At 51.6% G+C, this 18,271-nt stretch overlaps 1 protein-coding gene across 4 annotated transcripts in view; it reads left to right on the forward strand.

Annotated features, from left to right (window-relative positions):
• Positions 1 to 4,218: 4,218 nt before the first annotated feature.
• Positions 4,219 to 18,271, forward strand: part of Tspan11 (tetraspanin 11) — a 57,449-nt gene continuing 43,396 nt past the window's right edge. For 2 of the 4 annotated variants that reach the window (XM_021248151.2, XM_021248150.2), the window contains exon 1: positions 4,235 to 4,509. The gene's annotated coding sequence lies outside the window, so the exon portion shown is untranslated. Of the gene's footprint in view, positions 4,510 to 18,271 lie in introns of all 4 variants that reach the window. The other 2 variants (XR_002390823.2, XR_015452186.1) reach the window with 2 other exon arrangements.

Genomic DNA, 18,271 nt, shown 5'->3' on the forward strand with positions numbered 1-18,271 from the left:
GCAGGGTAATACTGATTTTGTACAATAAATTTTCGCAGCTCTTCCCTTTCTATTTTTTAGATTAATGTGATGAGCATCAATATTAAAATTCAAGAGTGAATCCATCTGGTCCTGGGATTTTCTTTGTGGGGAGACTTTTTATCACTTTTTATTCAACCACTGCTTGATTTACTTACCTTTTAAAAAAAATCTTCTTGTTTCAGAAAAGAGAACCAACAACAGGAAAATAACATGACAAGGATAAGTCAGTATGTATCAGTTATAACCATCACTGTAAATAGTTTCATTCACCAGAATAAACCTTTCCTCATTTAAGCTGTCTCAGATATTTCATCACAGTAACAGAAAGCTGACGAATGGTGGATCCGTCAGATAATGAGAGGCACACATGGCACCAGGGTGTAGATGGGAAGCAGATGCTGTCCACACTGGGCGAGGAACAGAAGATGAAGTACAGGCCGGGTGAGGGGCAGAGGTCTCCAAATCTGCCGCGAACGCTCTTCCTTTACGGTAGCTTCCTGGTTGGGACTGCACTGGTGCCTCCAGGTTTGTTTGTTTTTTCCGAATAAGGACATTCTTAGCAGCCACATCCATATGTTTATGACTCAGCCAGCATTCGGACCTCAAGGAAATCTACTAAAAGGGAGATCAAGCAAGTAAGAGTGTCCTGGGCACGGTCTCGGTGCGCGATCATGGTGCCCCTCAGTCCAGTCTCTGCAGTGCCCACCACACACTACTCGAGCCCACACAGGAGAGCAGTTGAAACAGCTTCAAACCAGGTCAAACACCCAGCCCCCTTCCCTGGTGTCAAACTGTTATTCTCCTCCCTCCCCTGCTTCAAGCTGCATCGGTTCACGAACTGAGTTCTCTCCATGATTCTGGTCACAAACTGAGTAGGATGAGAACCAAATTGAATTCCTCCCTCAGGTCAACATAACCTAACCATTGGATGGGATTGGATTCACAGGTGGCTGGTGGTCCCTTGGGATGTACTGACCACAGCCGAAGGACTGCATTTCTTGTTTCATTCAATTTAAAGTAACTGAATTTTAAACTTAAAAACTGATCACTTGATTCAGTTATTGGAAAGCTTATGTGTATATGGAGCAACTTCTTCAACTGTAAATGTTATGAAATCTAAATACAGATCTAGTATTTCCAATGAAAGTTTGGTGTCTGAACTTAGATGTACTTTAAGTCTAAAATACATATCAAAATTGGAAGACTTAGTAGGAAAAAAGTGTAAAATATCTCATTTTTTTATACTGACACAGGTTAAAATGGTAATATTTTAAATATATTGTTTAAATAAAATGCATTGTTAAAATCAGTTTGACCATTTATTTACATTTTAGTTACTTATTCATTTTACTATATATTGGAAAGTTATAACTATATATATTTATGGATTATAAAGTGATATTATGATTTTTATACAATGTAAGATGATTAAGTAAAACTAATAACCCATCCATCACCACCAACAGTTGTCATTTTTTGTGATGGAAACATCCAATATTTGCTCTCTTAGAAATACTAAAATGTATAGCACTCAATTATTAGCTGCTGCAGTTTGCACTCACCAAAACTCCTGTTGAAATGTGGTTGCCAATGTATAGGTGTTGGCAGGTGAGGATTTTGGGGCCGCTGAGGTCTTTCTCAAGAGACGGGGTTGGCTCCTGCAGAGTTGCAGACTCCTCCCGGCACAGCTGGTTCCCATAATGTGCCCAGTTCTTGTCCACTGTCTTTCAGGCCTGCCTGGTTGACTTCCACTCCCCACTGTGAGTTTAGGCAGCAGTGCCCAGAGGCCCAGCAGATGCAGCCACCTAATCTCAGGCCTCCAGCTTCCAGAAAGAAAGCTAAATAGACCTCTTTTCTTTATGAATTAGTCAGTCTTGGGTATTCTGTTACAGCATGGGAAACAAGCTAGCTGTGTTCACCACACTGTGTGACAGATTGTTTTTTTTTAAAAACCTTAAGTTTCTTTCTACTATCAACTGAGACTGTGCCCCTCGGATTACCATCTCCTCTCCACCTCCATTTTCATGTTTGTAAATGTGGCTCCCAGAAATTTCCTAGTTGCTGTTATTTTTCTGTTGGTTTACTACTCCAGACATTGGGATGATACTGCATAGCATCCTGGCCTGAGCTCCATTTATCCCGTGCCCTGTCCCGGGACTAAAAGTTTCCTCCCAACCATTCCCCACACCCTAGCACTGTCCTCACTTCAATGATCCACGCATCGCAGCTCATCCTCCCAGAATTCTCTCCCTGCCCACGCCCACTCTGCCCTTGTCTCCTCCAGAGTGGAGCCTCTGAATAGCCGTTGCCCACACTGACCACACCCTGCATGGAGCCATTGTCAGTCTTTCCCTTGGCACCACTCTGACTTTGCTGAGCCACCCTGGCCCCCGGGACCACATCATCTACGGCCATCCTATCCAGAGCCTGCTCCGCCAACTCCATTCCTCTGCTGGGGCTTCCCTGCTATCCCACCTTCTCATTGTACCACTGACAGTTCTCAGTCTCCTGTGTCTGGAAGCCAATTGAGAGCTGCTGCTGGGAAGAACATCTTAAAAAAGAAAGAAACAGAATTAGGCAGAGAGTGAACTTAATGGAGATGTTGTTTCCACCGAGGCCACCTGTGGAAACTGCAGAGCTGGGTGGTCCTTCAGAGGCCCCTGCGATGGAGTCAAGAAGTTGTGCTTTTGTATCTGTACATCAACCAACTGGTTCTGCCCCCACCGCCAGGAGTGATATGTTAGTGTTCCATCATTGTAAAAACATACCTGAGACAAACAACTTGGAAGGAGCAAAGATCTACTTTGGCTTACGGTTTCCAAGGTTTCAGACCATGGTTGCTTGGTCCTCTTCCCCGGGGCCTGTGGTAGACAGAACACCACAGTGGGAAGCACATGACATAGCAAAGGTGCTGGCCTCATGTTGGCCAGAAAGCAAGAGAGGGGGAAACGCTGGAGGTCCCAGTGCTCCCTTCAAGGGCAGCCCCCAGTGACCTGATGTCCTCCCACTAGGTCCCACTCCTGAGGTTCTGCCCCTCACAGAGCACCCCAGGCTGGTGACCAGGCCTTCAACACTTTCGTCTTTGAGGGATAATCAAGATGCAACCCGTAACAAGCTGCAACCTGGCTTCTACAACTTACCCTAAATAACTCCAAATTTCCATACTAAACTTACTTTCTTGGGCACCCTCCTTCCTGGTTTCCCCCTTTCTCCTGAGTTCTGTGACACTCACTCATCTCTCCTGATAGTTTCCATTTCTTCCACCGCCTCCCTTCCATCCTTAGACCCAGGTCCTGTCTTCTGCCTGTCCTCTCGACCTCCCTCTGCTCACGAGGTCAGCTCAGCTTCTTCCAAGCAACTCCGAAATTCCCATCTACAGCCCTTCTGCTAAGTCTTCCAGAATCACCTGGCCCACCACATTTCCTGGGTACTGGAAGGTGGCCTGCTTTACAAACTCCACTCGCCTCCCAGTGAGCTCAGCTTCACACCACTCCCAGCTCTCCCAGAATGTTTACACCTCACCACAGCCTTCTCCTTGTACAGCACACCCCCGAGCTCTGCAGACTCCTGTCCTCTGACTCTGTGACTTCATCTCACAGGGACAATTGCAATTATCGCTTCTGAAACTTCCACTGCCTTAGTCCATTTTCTGTTGCTATAACAAAACACCTAAGACCAGGTAACTTGCAAAGAAGAGACGTTTATTTGGCTCAGGACTCTGGCAGCTGGCTGGGAAGTCCGAGATTGGGTAGATACCTCTGGGGAGGCCTTGCGTTGTACTCCAACATAGAAGAAAAGTGGAGGGAACGCAATTGCCTTTGAGAGACAGACACAAGGAACCCCTCACTTTACAAGGACCAGCTCTTGGGTGTAATTAATCCAGACTTGGGAGCGCGTGAACTCACTTCTCAGAGAATTAACCCGTTACACTAATCCCTCTGGAAGCACTAATCCCTCCGGAAGTTCCCACCATACCACCTCTCCAGCCCCTTACACTGCGACCACAGCCCAACACCAGCTGTGCAGGGGGCAACCCGTAGCACCTCCTTCCGCCCCCCCTCCCGCCGTGTTAACCCTTTCTCGGCAGCCCTTGGGGTGCCCAGGACACCGGGCTTCAGCAGCCAGCGGCTGTGGTTCTCCGCCTAGGTGACGCCCCAGCCCCCGCGAGCTGGTACGTGGGCAGTCTGGCACCAGAGCGCGGCTGAGGAGGTCCAGGGCGCAGGAGGCGGCGCCGCCAGGGGCACGGGGCCCGCTCCGCTCGCCCTTCTGCTCCAGTGTGGGTCGGCCCTCGGTTCGCCCTGGGCGGGGAGGCCTCGGACGGGGGAGTACAGCGGGGACAGCTCCAACTCCCACCCGCAGCGGCCGGCAGGAAGGCGGGCGGGGCTGCGCTCCCGGGGCGGGAAGTTGGAAGGGGCGCGGCTGGGCGGTGGGCGGCGTCTCCTCCCCGGCGCCCCCAGCCCGCCTGCTCCGCTCCTGCGACCGCCGGCGGTAAGTGAGGGCGCCGCGCGGGGCGGGCGGGAACGCAGGGTGCACGCGAGGGGGCGCGGGGTCCCGGGACTGTGTGCGCGGCGCCGTTCTGCACGCGTGCGGGACAGAGCGGGGCCTTGGTGCAGCCCGGCGAGGCGTGGCGAGTCCCGGCACAGCAGGGTCTGCGAAGCGCTAGCCCCTCGGCCTCCAGCTGAGCTGCCGGGGGGGGGGGGGGGGGGGCTGTCCCTGCACACGCGGCGGGAAGGGGTAGCCGCGCGAGGTTCTGGAACGATCCCCGGAGTGTGCCCGGCGTTCGCGCGTGTGAGTGGGCTGGAAACAGGAAGGGAGGGCTGGCCGGGCGGCGTCCGGACCTGGCTCAGGCTGCTGAGTGTGCGAGGAACATGCCCAGACGCCCGGGCAGCGTCACGCTTGTGGCGCTGGGAAGAGCAGAGCCCTGGAAACTCCTAGGTGCTCTGCAGGGTGGAGGGAGGGGCTGGCGGGAGAGAATGTGGGTACTGTTAGGCAGGGTGGAAAGTCTGTGTCTAATTTGTGTGCATGTGGGTTGTCATAAAAAGCGGTCGTTGGAATCTGGAGACCTGAGTGTGGAGCAGAACTTCGTGGTCTTTACTGGGTCGCACTCTTCCCGCGTCTCACTCAGCTGCTTTTGAGTCCACGTGGGGACGACAGCCATGGTCCTGCCTGTCTCTGGGGCAGCTGGAGACAAAGTGGTAAATGCCCAGGTGCTTCGGGGCAGTGAGGCTCCCAGGCAGGGGGAGCCGCTGGGCACACAGGTGCTCACGGGGGCCTGGGGAGGGGCGGCCTGGGGCAGTTGGCTTGTGGGTAGCAGAGGGAGCCAACTGCATGCTGTGCCTTGTGGCACTCGGACAACAGCAGTGTCTTCAGGAGCCTGTTTGGGACTGGGGTGTGGAAACGCCACAGGCCTGGGTGGGCTCACTAGGTTTGTGCAGATGTCTTCTGCAGCAAAGAAACACTGCTTTGACATTCTCCAAATCGCCCAGGGCACCTTGAGTTTCCAGATGAACCAGGGACTTCATCGCCGTTTTGCTTTTACATCTGGGCCAGCAAATGAGGAGCCAGAAAACGGAGTGGAGAAGCTTGCCAGGCAAAGTCAGGGTGCAGGGTGCGCACAACAGAGTTCTGACTCCGGGGGTTCAGAGCCTCACAGCCAGGGAGGCCTGGGGCCAGGCTGCTGAGACCCATGTGCAGAGAGCACCGATGCCAGAGCACGGTTGGTGGCTTCTCACTCTTGGCTGTCAGATTTCTCTGCATGCAGTAGTTGTTTCATAAGTTTGTGGCAGGAAAGAGCCTGGTCGAGGGACCCTGAAAGCTGAGGTTCAGGTTCTGCCTGGGCTCCCTGCCCACTGTGTGTGGGGAAAGTCTGTTCCTCATTAGTTAGGATCAGGGTGTCTCCAGATGATCGTTCTGATCGAAGCTCACAGACCACTTCTTGCAGCCCTTCCCAGCTCCTCACCTAAAGCAGCAACCTCACCACTGGCTCCCTGCACCTGGAACACGGATGTGCCCAAGAAAGGGCCCTGTGGCTGTCTGCACACTCAGGAGGAGTAGGGTGCCTGTGTGCTTTTCCAGCTGTGCTCCTAGGAGCTTTGAACCCCACAGGCAGGGCACCAATAACTCAGCCTATCCCCTCCAGGCAGGATTTCCTCTGAAGAAAGGGTCCTACCAAAATAAAACGAGAAAGCCATTTATCAGAGGGCCTCCGGGCATGTCTTTAGCCCCTCGTTGAAATGATGAAATGACGGCATTGTGCCTGGAATTTACACCTTCTTGGCCCGCCCGAAGGCTTGCACAGGGTTTGTTATTGGAAGAGGGTCTCGTGGAAGTTGATCCTAGGCTCTTGGTGTCCTGAACAAAGAATCGAACAGAAAAATCAGAAAAAATAGCAAGAGTGAGATGTATTTAAAAGGAGTAACAGGAGTGAGGGAAAGAAGTGAGAGTGCACTCCGAGGGTGGGAGTCAGCCAGTGAGAAGAGCTCACGGCCTCCACAGGGGCTGGTCCTGGGCATCCAGGGGCCTGGTATTTTGGAGGGTTAAGGTCTTGGGGCTGCAGCTGTAGAGTCATGCACAGCCAGTGCCTGACCTGGCCCACCACCCGCTGGGAGGGGAACCTTTGACCGAAGGGTTTGGCTGACGGTCATGCTGTCCCAAGCCCACAGTGCCACAGTGCCAGAGAGGACGGGCCAACTCAGGCTGGGGTCGTGTACGTCTAGGTTGGACATGGCGGGAGATATCAGAGTGACCTTTTTCTGTTGGTTTCTGATATTTTGACACAGTCGTCTGGTCTGTCTGGTTTCTTGTGTGTTGTCCCGTGGGTTTCTGTTGTTTACTTGTCCTTGCTCTGTCTCCTCCCTCAGGTTCAGACCCCAAAGTGAGATTCCCAAGTCATTTCTGTCCAGCCATGGAGTTCATCTTAGGGTTGTTTAGTGCACCTGGTTTCATTTCATGAACTTTTGCTCAAAGCAGTATGAAAATGACTTTGCACACAGTGCAGCAACAAGGGGCTGGGGAATCTCTGGGCCGTGTGTGAGGCAGGCACTGGACAGGGGAAGCACTGGCCATCTGACAGATAAGCATGGTGACTGCATCTGTCATTGACCTCTCTTGGCTGTGTCACCAGGCAGACTGTCCAGTTGCACCCTGTCACTAGTAGATGTCCATCAGCATATTTTCTCTTGAGTAGTTGGCATAGAGAAGAACTGTTCCCTGAGCAGTGACTCAGCTCAGAAGCCAGCCACATGGTGGCACCACGCGACCTATACTTACAGCAGTTTCCTGGGGTTCCCAGGCTGACCTCCCCGTAGAACATTCTCTCATGCCATCTCTTCCTATAAATACATTTGCATATGGCAGCAGGCAACTGCTGTGTCCAGTTTTGTGGCAGAGGGTACATTTGCCACTGCTTTTCCTAAACTCCAGAGGAGGAGCCCTTGAGGCTGTCCCCACTGTTCTGATTTAGACCAAGACTCTCTCCAAGGGCCTCAGGGGCTCAGAAGAGAGGCTTTGGGCAGATAAAGGTTAAGTCATGTCAGGGGAGTGTAAGTGACTTCCTGTTAGAATGTGGTCACTGGGGGCATGACCTGGAAGGGCTTCTCTCTCCAGGCTCCTACCTTCTCTCTGTTTCCTGGCCCCCCTGGTGTGAGCCACCTTGCTCCGCCTTACCCCATCTGCCACGCTGACCAGGGACTGTAGCTGTGAACCAAAGCAGAACTCTCTTCCTTGAGGTTGCATATGTTGGTGTTGTGTCCAGTGACGAGAAAAGTGACTAAGGCACCCACGTTGGAGGAGTGGAATAACTTCATGTGGTTGCTTTGGGTGGGATGTGGGGCGGGAGACCATACAAAGGGAGAGGAGAGACAGTAGGGGACGGACTCTTCCAGTGACTCCTCAGGACTGCTGGCCCTGCTTCTTGGATATGAGGCACCTTTGGCTGGCTCCCATGGTTCCCAGAGTCAGCAGCTTCATCTCTCAGGACAGCACAACTCAGTGCAGGTGGAGCCAGGTGGTGGGATGCTCCACGTACAGTACACGGGTGCACCAGTGCTGTGCTGAGCTTTGAACTTCCGGGTTCCTGAGAAATGCCTGCTGCTGGACTCTAGATGTTGAGATTAAGCTCAGTGCCAAGAATAGAAGATGAAACAGCTGAGCAAGCGCAGGCTGTGTGGCAAACACCTACGCCACAGCTGGGACTCGGGGACTCTGGGACATGAGCAGTGGAGGCATCCGTGTGGGCAACCAGCCCAAGCCAGGTTTTCGTCCCAGCACTGCCCCTTCCCCTCCATGTGACCTTGCTGAAGCTTCCATTTCCCCATCTGTAAGTCGGGGAAGTGATCCCAATGGCGTCTTTGCCTGGCTGAGTTCACCCTGTGGGGCTCAGCACAGCAGGGAGACACAGAACCCCCAAGTGTGCCCCAGACATCTGACACTCAAGGTGAAGGACCCCTGATGGGGAGGGGTGGGGTCGTCAAGATGCCCGCAGTCTCCTGCTGGCTGTGCCCCAAGCCAGCCCTGCTCCCCACATCTCCCTCGGGTGCCTTTCCAGATGGCCCTGGACCACTGGTGTGGGGGGACGCAGCTGTGCCCAGCAGCCTGACCTACCTGTCCCACTGTCCCACTGCAGACGACCATTCTTCAGGGATTAGGGGTCACTGTTGTAAATCCCAAGAACTGTGGGCATCACGGAGGGTCAGAAACTAGGAAGGAAAATCATGCTGCTGGTTTCCCAATCTGTTTTGAACGAGTGAGCAGGATTCCTTCATGATGGGTGTGGGGTCACCCTGCAGTGGTTCTCAGCCTCATCCCAACTTAGTGACCTGTCCTTCCCTCCTTCCTTCCCTCCTTCCTTTCCTCCTTCCCTTTTTCCTTCCAACATGGACTTCATGTCTTTAGAGATTTTTGTCAGCCAACCTTCAACACACATGAAATATGTTTCTTTACCTTAAAAAATTAAAGACTGCTACTGATGATTTGATTTTACTCTCACTGTCTACCTTTCTGCTTTATATCAATTGCATTTTAAAAACAACTGTGCAGGTCATTTCCTGACAGAAACTTGTATGTTTAAAAAGCTCAGCAGTGGTCAGAAGTGGACTGGTGTTGTCCAGTTTATCTAAAGCCTGGAACAGGTTGTAAAATCAGAGATTCCGTCATTCTGTTTATTCCTGCAGTGTGGATGGAGGCTGGACTAGGAGGCCTTTTGGCAGGTGAAGGTCAGAGAAGTGTTCCTGAAACACTGTAGAAATTTCTCCCTCAAGCTTCCTTTTGTAGACAAGCACTGCACTTTGGACATTTGGAGAGCACTGTCTATTCCCTGGCTTTAGAATTCTACTCCTTGCCACTACTTCGGAGTGGTGTTATGTTTGCTTTCTATCTCTAGCAAGTAGCATGGAGCCTGATGAGCAGCAGCATTCAGCGGGTGCTCACGAGGGGCTCTGAGGAAGGAGCCGCTTCCTCGGTCCTCACAGAGACGCTGTCTGAGGGAGAGTCCCTCCTCCAGGCCAACTGAATGGCTCGCAGGACCCAGCGCAGCATGGAAATGTGGGCCCACGTCCTAACACAGGAGGAGCCGCCAACCCAAGCTCTGAAATGTGACATTTTCTGTGCTCTCAGAACTTGTCGAGCTGCTCTTATTTGTTGACAGTTAACGACATTCTAAGTACAGAAAAATTAAGATTTTGAATTACTAAGATGGCTCTTACCATTCATCTTTGTTATGCGATGCTAGCTAGCGTAAAAGGAAAAGAAGCAAGCATTCGACTCATGCGCACTCACCACCATCGCGCCATCCCTGTTCCCCAGGCTGTGTGTGCCCTGGTTTCTCCTCTCACCAGAGCAGGGAAATATGCGCCACACTGAGTCTGCTGTTTCTAGGTCACTCCCTGCTGCACAGGAGTGAGCAGGAAAGAACTGGGAACTGTGCGTGTCCCTCTCCCTTCCCTCCTGTCACCTTCATTTCCTATGTCAGTTGTGGCCCAGTGCAGGAAGTAACATAAGTAAGAAAGGACGGGCCACCTAACCTGCTTCTCGGGATGCCTGACTCAGTTCTTTGTGTAGGCCGAGTTCTGGTTTCCACATGGAGCGAGGCCTCCCAGGACCCCCTGGCCCTGTCACAGGTGGGCACCGTGTTACCCAGTACTTGCTGGAGACTCCAAATCCTGAGCTTCACCTGCACAGTGCACACCTCGCTCTGCTCACACTCGTGTCCCCCACCCTGGACTTGATTTACAAATGGAAGCTCAAAGATGAAATGATGAAGGACCTCACGATGCCAACAACAGAGCATTAAGCCAAGTACACAGCCCCCTGAGAGTGAGGACCTGAGTCCACACAGTCACATGCACATGAGGCCACTTTGTCTGAGGTCTGGAACAGGCTGAAAAGCAAAATTCAGCCAGGCATGATCCCACACGCCTATGATCCTAGCACCCTGGGAGGCTGAGGTAGGAAGATGCAAGTTTGAGAAGTTAGGGAGAACCTGTCTCAAAAAACTTTTTAGAGCAGGGGATATAGCTTAGTGCAAAGGCCCTGAGTTCGATCCCCAGTTGCCCACCCCACCCCCAAAAGCCAGGCCAGGCTAAGCCAAACTCTCCACGGAGTCCAAGGATACTCCTGCTCAAGGGTGCTTGCTTGCTGCTCCCGGCCTCACCGTCTCTATAGCAAAGCTGAGCAGATAAGTGGGGATAAGGCGGCAAATGGCTTAGTTGCCAAGGAAACGTTCTTTCGCTGGACAGAAGAGAGGCACAAGGCAGAGGACTGTGAGCCTGTTGTGTAGCTCTGCACTTGGAGAAGCCTGGTGCACAACAGGCTCAGAACAGCCAGGCCTTCCGGAGGAGAGGCCCCTCCGAGTCTGAGGAGAGAGGATGAGGTCGAAAGTTAGGGCAAGGGGAACTGCGAGAGAAGGGGAGCACTGGGAATATGAGTAGCACTTTCCAGCAGCACGGGAAAGGCAGCTGAGGGCTTTGAACTTGGCAGGAAACCGTAGTTCTAAGCCAGTACTAGGGAGCAGGTACTAGTACAACAGGGCTGGGAGGAAACCCTCCTCTTTCATGTGGGAAAGAACTGCGTCAGACAGCCACACTGACACCGTCCCTCTGATTTCGTTATTGAGTTGTTCTACCCTCCACCTTGGTTTTAATTTGTGTAAAAACTGCTAGTTTTAAGTTCCTGTTTCCGTCATTAGATTGGGTAGCTGATTGGCTGATACAAGTTCTGCCCGAGCCTGCTGAAAGTGATTTTTATATATTAAAGAATTAGAACAAATGGGAGGAAACAAAGAATATGCAGTAGAGATGTGTGGCCCACAAACCCTACAGTATGTACCACCTAGTGCTTTGCAGAAGAGGCATGCTGATACCTTCCATCTAGCGCGCCCGGGATGATCAGCCGTGAGGTGGAGCCAAGACTGTCTCCCGAGTGTCAGCATCTGAGGTCCCAGCCTAACCCCATCTTAATTCCCAGGGCCTGCAGCCTAGGAGTTGATTGTCTTCACTCCTCAGATGATCCAATGTCCATCTAAGGCTGAAAGGCCCTGCCTAAAGCAGCAGCTCAGAAGCACCATCGACGTCCCTCAGCTGGTCCGAAGTCCAGAGCCTGTGGCTCAGAAACCCAGCTTGGGCCCGGCAGTGTGCATCCCAGGGGACTCCAATGTGCACTGGAGTCTAAGGGCGCCGCTCTCGGGCTTGGCCTTTGACTCCCAGACTGGCTCGAGGCAGGCAGATGCCATAAAGGGCCGGAGGAGAGCAGGAGGAAGAGCAGAAGCCGGTGAGGTCAGCAGGCCTAACGTGACTGCCGTCCGAGCCTACCTGAGGCCCTGGGGTTGAGGCAATGGTAGGAGCTAGAATCAGAGCAGAATAGTACCCCTAGCAGAAGTTCCTCTCCCTTGAAGATCATTTCTATCGATTTTAGGTTTGGGCTCTATTTTTCCTCAGCACATAGATCTTTCAGAACATCAGCTTACAGAAAGAACCTAGTGAGTAAACATGGGAATTTAAACACAATTTTGAACTATATTGAAATAATTCAAATAAACATCATACATGCCCGGGAAGTAGGAGCATTTGACTGTTAAATTTCATCCTACAGCTGAGATGCGGGGAATTCTCCTCCCCACTCAGGAGGGACAGATTCCCACAGAGTCTCAGTCTCCCACCCTCCAGGAATGTAGCATGTGGGGCATTTACATGAATGGAATAGAAATGGTGACCTGTTAAGGCCCCACCCTGTGCCAGGCGCACTTCATGAGCTTTTAACATGAATTGTTGCCAATAGTCATCCCAGCCCTCCGACCTCCGTGTTATCATCCCACTTTATAGTTCTGACTGTTGAGGCACAGAGAAGCCTAAAACTCTTTCAGTTCCATGACTGACCAATGGCAGGGCCAAGATTCAGATCCGGGGAAGCCTGGCCTCAAAACCGGTGAGGGGAGGGTGGGGAAGCTCGCTGTGACCTTCATGGCTCCACATCGCAGTACATCCGACCTGGCCGAGCTTTGCCCATCTGAGAAAGGACTCGAGGACCAGAGGCACACGGCACACACAGAGGAAGAGGCCATCCTGCTTGGCCAGAGTTGCTACAGCAGAGCTGCCTGGGCCCTTCAACTCTTCTTCCTCATTCTAGAAAGTAGTGGTTTCTGGAACACTGCCTATGGCTGTGCCATCAGCAGTAATGCAGCATCCCTTCTCAGGGCCTCCGACCTCCAAAGCACTGGGTGCTCTTAGCTCTTGAGCTCCCAGTTTTGGTAGCCTTGGCTGCAACAGAGGCACTGGGAGTTCAGACTTCAGCAGTGGGGGCTCCCCAGTGACTCTGCAATCCTCCCAAACCAGGAGCACTGGCTTGGGAGAACAGAGACCAGCCGAGAACCCAGCTCATCATGGACTTGATCAACGTGAGAATGCAGCCATGACATCTACCCCCTGAGATTCTCTCGTCAACATATGGTTGGGGGCTAATATTTAAGGTTTCCTCTCCACGGAGATGTGCAGGGGGTTTCTAAACCTTGGAAACAATGGGTAGTTGATGATAGTGGTAATGATGTGATTAATGCCTTTTAGGGAACAAATTTGGGCAACAGCTAGGGTGTTCTGAAGGCATATCATTTCTTTAGCGTTCTCCCCCAGCAGTTCATGGAACCGGAGCTCTTCCTTTTCCCAGACAAGAATTGCTTAACAGTATGAGGACTGTTGGCCAGTTGCCATGTAAATACATTCTTTCTTGCCCCGGAAAGGTCAAGTTTCTTTTAAAAACACAAGTATGTGTGTGACTGGCTCACCTGCAAGGAGAACTCAGTCCTTTCCAAAGGAACTCCTAGATTCCTAGGAGATGTTTCCACTGACCCAAGAGAAAGAGACAGGGTTTATTTATCAGGGAGTTCAGCGATTTCCAAGGTCTCTTCAATGAATCGCATCACCTCCCATACTTTTTATACCCAGATCCCAAAGTGAACACTGGAATTTAGCTTTGGGTGCATCTCCTTTGCACACACGCACACACACTATCAGTCCGTGTGGCTGGGGTGACAGCAAGCCAAACCAGGGGTCTGGACACCTGGAATACCTGACTCTGCTGAGGCTATGCCGCTGTCGGATGCCTGGGCCTGCCAGGTCTCTGGGAACTGATGGCTCAGACCTCAGCTGTGCCTACCCCTGAGAGAAAGGCTTGCATATCGCAGTTCTTAACATTTTTGTGTGAGAGAATCACACACCCCTTTGGGGATCTCCTAAGACCTATAGGACCCCAGCACATCAGTGGCAACATTGTTTTATGCCAACTTCCAGCCACTTGAAATTTGCCTTCGAGTTAGAACTCCACGAAGGAATATTTTTTAGGCTTATGGCTGAGCCATGGTATCTTGTTCCAGGGACAATAAGACACTATTCTGAAAGCAAAAGAGAAATTGTATGAATCCTCCTGTCTGGGAATGGAGATGAGTTTTTGCATAATCTGTGCTTTTTCCCCCAATGGAAGGTGAGCCCGTGCTGTCTGAGCCCAGCAGGTTGTGAATGCACTTAGGCACAAAGTAGCGTGTTCCACAATGAAGGGTCTGTGGGGCAGCCCCTCCTCCCACTGCCCGGCAAGCCCCTCCCAGCCTGGCCATCCCCAGAGCCACAGAGGGCAAGCCACCATTGTCCCCTTCTTGCTGCTGCTGCGATGGGGTGGGCGGGTGCATGTCCACCACCACTTGAGAGTTTAGGTGCAGGTTGAGGCTCCATGACCACTGTCTTGGTCATCCCTCTACCTGCTGGCAGGAGGACACCACACAGGTAGGTTAGATGACCACTGAAGCCTAGCAGTGGTGAGGGTGAGATCGATTCCCCTCTGGACATGTGGTAGTCCAGGCCCAAGCAAAGGTCAGAGACCCAGGCCCCTTCTAGCTCCCTCCTCCTGGCAATGGAAGGATGGAAGGGGGAACCAGCCTCCTGCTGTACTCAAGCGGGATGCCCGCCACCTGCAGGGGCCCTCTTCCCGGGACCAGTGGGCAGTTCCAGCCCCCTCAGCTTGCAGTTCTGGTCATCAGATGGTGGCTTAGCTTTGGGCCTGGAGAGGCTGCTCAGGGAGCTCTCTGCTGGGACCCCGCCTGCCAGGAGGCTGCTGTTAGGACTGTTGGTCAAGCCCAGAGGTGCGGCCTTGCTTCACCATCACTGATTTGCAGACTGGAGTGGCTCTCGCATTCTCTAGCTGCTTCCAGGGCCACTGTATACCTCTCTGGACCACACAGATAGAGATGCCCTGCAGGCCTCAGCCTGGACACTACATCAAGCTTGCAAAGCGCCTGCCTCCCCAGAGGCTGCGGACATTGGCTCTCGGGCCATGGTCCCCTAGCCTTCCTGGTCCTCTTGATGGCAGGCAGGACTGGATCTGGTGTTACCATTCTGCACCCTCCTGCTCTGGCCCTGCCTGTGCTGGGAATGGTGTCGGCCTTGGTGATCCCAGGGACTCAGATCTCAAGGTCTAGAGTGCGATCCAAAGTCTGGGGTCTGGGAACCACGGCAAAGTCTAATATCCAAGAGTTGCCTTGGGGAGAGGGAAAGAGCTGCAGCCAGTCCCCACCCGTTTCCTGGGGACCAAGCCGAGGCTCAGCAGGGCTGGCTGTGCCAGGTCTCCAGGCAGAGGTGATTCTCAGCATCAAGTGGGAGTTGGGCCCAAATCAGGGAGGTCCGATGGGAAGCAGCCAGCCTCAGCAAGCAGACAGGTATATGCCCTTGGAGGCAGGAGCCAGGAGCCAGCACCCACTGTGCCCATGCCAGGGCGAGGGAGTGGCTCCAAGGGGGGACTTCAATTTCAGACAAGGCTGTGTCCTTGGGTGAGTCTCCTCCCCCAGTGGGGGTCCTGAGAGAGCTGCTTGGACACCATCACTTTGCAGGTAGCCAGAGCCACAGCTGGAAGAGATGGGACTGTCAGGCTCCACAGTCCTGAGCAGGTACCCCGGCCACTGGCCCCAGCAGACATCATGATCAAAAAAGTGGGCGAGCCCATGGGACACAGCTAACGTAGAGTCTCCATGTGACCTAATAATCCCATTCCAAACAGCACCACTGGAAGAAACGCAAGCACAAATTTATACACGAATGTCAGAAGCAGCTCTCTTCCACAGTGGCCAAAAGGCAGGAACACCCAAATGCCCATGAAGAGCTGAATGTAGCTCAGTGGTAGAGTGTTTGCCTTGTATTCTTGAGGGCTTAGGTTCCATTCCCAGCACTAAAATGGGGGTGGGGTGAATGGATAAGCAGAAGGTGGTATGTGCACACAATGAAATATTATTCAGCCGTAAAAAGGAATGAAGGACAGATCCATGCTAGAATGTGAATGATCCTTGAAAACATTATGTTGGGTGAGAAAAGCTCACCACAAAAGACCATATATTATAACATTCCATTGGTAAGAAACATAAAGGCCAGCAGATGCACAGAGACAGAAAACAGATTTGTGGTTTCTAGAGGTAGAGGGAAGAAGACTTTTTGGAGCTGGGGAAGGGGATCTAGAGAAGGATGGAACAGGAGAAGGGAGGAAAGAAAGACCAAGATACAATTTATGTTACCAGTTCCCCAAAGCAATGTAGTTATGTACCACAAACATATAATGAGTAAGTAAATAAATTTAAAACAAAATCACATGACCTTCCTATATGCATCATCTGCTTTGATAAATTAAGGTTAAATGACCTGTTTAAGAAAGACGGCCCCCATCTGGATGGCCTTGTGCCCTTCTCAGGGTGCCACATTTCCCAGGGTTTCCATGTCCTCGAGGGAAGCGGAGGTTTCTCTGCTCCAGGAAGGAAGGCACCTCTTCCCTTGAGAGATAAAGGTAAGAGCCGAGTTCTCGCCAGTACACAGAATACATGTTGGTGCTTGCAAAGGAAGCAAAAAATAGTCATATACTTAGGAAAAATGTATCTTTCAGGGCTTAAAAACCAAGACTTCTTAGTGCTAGGATTTTAACTCAAGGTCCACCCTTAGCACCAGCCACATGACTGTGGTTAGCAGTCAAACCCCACATTTGATCCAAAAGAGCGGCCTCCGTTCCTTTACCTGTGCACGGCAAATAACATCGTGTTTGTCCAGAGGCTGCAGCCTGGGTCTCCCCGGGGGCCTCATAGGCCCCGGGCCTTAAAGTCAAGGAGACGACGATGAGGGCGAGGCTTCCTGGGATCTGGCATCTGTAGTGCTGGCCGTCGTGGTTCTTCCGACCTGGGTCTGCTGCCTCCCCAGCCCTCCACCCGAGGTCCTTGCCAAGGACAGCTCCCCTCATGCTCAGCTCCAGCCAGAGACCACCAGGACAAAAGAGGCCACGAGAAGCCAAGCCAGGGGAGGTCAGACTTCTGCATGTGGCCCTGCGAGTGGCTCACACGCCTGGCTCCTGCCTCCGGTCCCTCTTCTGTGAAAGGGAGGGAAGGCCCGTGCAAGTGGGTTATTTTAGGCACTACATTAATGTGCCAATCGCACTTAACGCAGTGCGTAGATATGGTCAGCATCTAATAACTGTTCAGGATGTTTTTGTACATCGGGCAGTCAAGCTCTCATTGACTGGCACAGGAAGAGCACACAGGCTCTGGAAGTGGTCTGACAGCAGTGTGAGGGCCGCGGTGTGCGACCCCAGCCCCCGCTGCCTCAGCTCTGCAGTCTCAGGCATGGCAAGCGGCCCTTAAACATGAAGTCGGGGCCAAGATGGGTGGGCCGCCTGGAGGGGGCCCACAGCGACCGGCGGGAAGTGCTCATGTGAGAACACTTTCATCCAACACTAAATTCAGTTGGAAATTAAACCACTGCAGTGGCCTTTTCCTTTCCTGCTGGGCTTGGCCAAGAACTCAGAGCTGGACACTGGTACTTAGTGGGTGGAGTCAGGGTAGGGTCTGGTTTGTCCCATCACACACACATGCTATTGTGTGGGAGAATGTTTTGTTGTTGTTGTTGTTTGGTGAGTTAAATGAGTGCTTCTCTGTTTGTTTATTTTTGTTTTGTTTAAAATGGGATCGCTCTGTGCTGCCCAAGCTGGCCTTGAGCTCCTGGCCTCAAGCCATTCTCCTGTCTCAGCCTCCTGAGTAGTTAGGACTACAGGTGCACACTGCTACTCATAGCTTTCTTTTTTTTCAATTGGCATATAAAATTGTATCTAGTTTCCATGTACAACATGATGTTTTGGAGTATATATATATTGTGGGATGACTAAATATAGCTAATTAGCATATGCATTACCTCATACAGTGACATTTTCTGATGAGAATGTTAAACATCCACTTTCAGCATTTTCCAAGAATGTATTATTTACAGTCACCATGCTATAAATCAATCTCCAAAAGGTAGTGCTCCTAACTGAAACTCTATGCCTTTTGACAAACATCTCCCTACCTCCCCAACCCAGGGAAAGTGCAAAAACTCCTGGAAAATTAACAATATACTCCTAGACAATCAATGGGTCACAAAATATACAAGAAATTGAAAAATTCCTGGAAGTTAATGACAATGATGGTACAACTCATTGAAACCTCTGGCACACTATAAAGCAGTTCTAAGAGAAAAACTGATCGCAATTAATACTCACATTAGGAAGACAGAGCAAGCTCAAATAGGCAACGTTATGAGAAATCTTAAGGCCCTTGAGAACAACAAACCAGCCCCAGTCCAAAATTAAGGAGGGAAATTATAAAGATGAGAGCAGAAATCAATGAAATTGAGACAAATAAAGTTTTCAACAAGTTGAAGAGCTGGTTCTTTAAAAGAAAAAATAAAATTAGTTAAGCCCTTAGCCAGACCTA

The sequence above is a fragment of the Heterocephalus glaber genome, unplaced genomic scaffold (assembly GCF_053883595.1).
Source record: "Heterocephalus glaber isolate CG9 unplaced genomic scaffold, H.glaber_assembly_v1.0 deba00001444, whole genome shotgun sequence".
Lineage (NCBI taxonomy): Eukaryota > Metazoa > Chordata > Mammalia > Rodentia > Bathyergidae > Heterocephalus > Heterocephalus glaber.